The sequence below is a fragment of the Octopus bimaculoides genome, chromosome 1 (assembly GCF_001194135.2).
Source record: "Octopus bimaculoides isolate UCB-OBI-ISO-001 chromosome 1, ASM119413v2, whole genome shotgun sequence".
Lineage (NCBI taxonomy): Eukaryota > Metazoa > Mollusca > Cephalopoda > Octopoda > Octopodidae > Octopus > Octopus bimaculoides.
The window spans coordinates 113,383,367-113,384,403 of NC_068981.1; positions in this window are offsets into that span (position 1 = coordinate 113,383,367).

The window sequence follows — 1,037 nt, forward strand, 5'->3', positions numbered from 1 at the left end:
GACTTCAGTTCATTCTGAACATGCTGATTGTTCGTAGTGTAACACTAGTCCCTGATCATTGCGTTCTTTTCGATTCTTCGCTTCATTTTTCTTTAAAGATCTAGGGGAAATCGTGCGTGGTGCACGGATCTTATTCTATTTTCAGCAGTTCCCTATTTTTTATATCTTTGGATAAATGAAGATATGGTAGAAAATTGAATACAAAGGGTCTCTGATATTTTCCTGTAACTTTTACCTGCTTTTCACTGTTCAATAATTAAGTTTTTCACTGAATTTGCGAGTTCTTTACTTTTCGCCATTATTACGACATTATGTTGTCTCAGTGCTGAATGAAGAATCTAGCGTTTTGACACTTAAAAATGACTACTGATACGATTATTGGAACAAACGAGAAAGTTCTAATATAAAAAAAAATATTTTAACAGTATTTTGTGGCATAGAAACTCATAAATTTATTCTGTACGAATACTTTTTTCACCCGTAAATATTTATAATTGTATATAAATTCATTAGTTACCATAATTTATTAGTTTCTTATGCATATTCTTAGTTTATGCATGTGTATGCAAATATAGTATTAGTATATCCCATTTATGTTCATTAGAAATTAAATAAATAATTTTGACATGTACGAATATTTATTTCCCACCACTGTACATATAGGCGCATGTACGTGGGTGTGCGGGCGCGCATGTGTATGTATGGACATGCCCGCTTACGTGATTACTGTGAACATTTTTACTCCCTTACCTTTACTCGCTCCCCTTACTTAGCGGTCATTCTAATAGCTCTTTTGTCTTAATAACGGTCAATCACAGTAATTTTCCTTTGTTTAACGGTCATTTTCATAGCCTTCTTTTCGATGGCCCGATAACTGAAGAGATGCGGGCGTGGGTTTCCGCCCCGACATCCGAAACTCGGAGTTTTATCATGGCTACCGAATAATTGCCACATATTATATTTACAGACAGATTCCTCTATTTACATAATATCGAGGTCTCTTTCATTCTTTTGTTGTCTTACCATTTCTATCAATA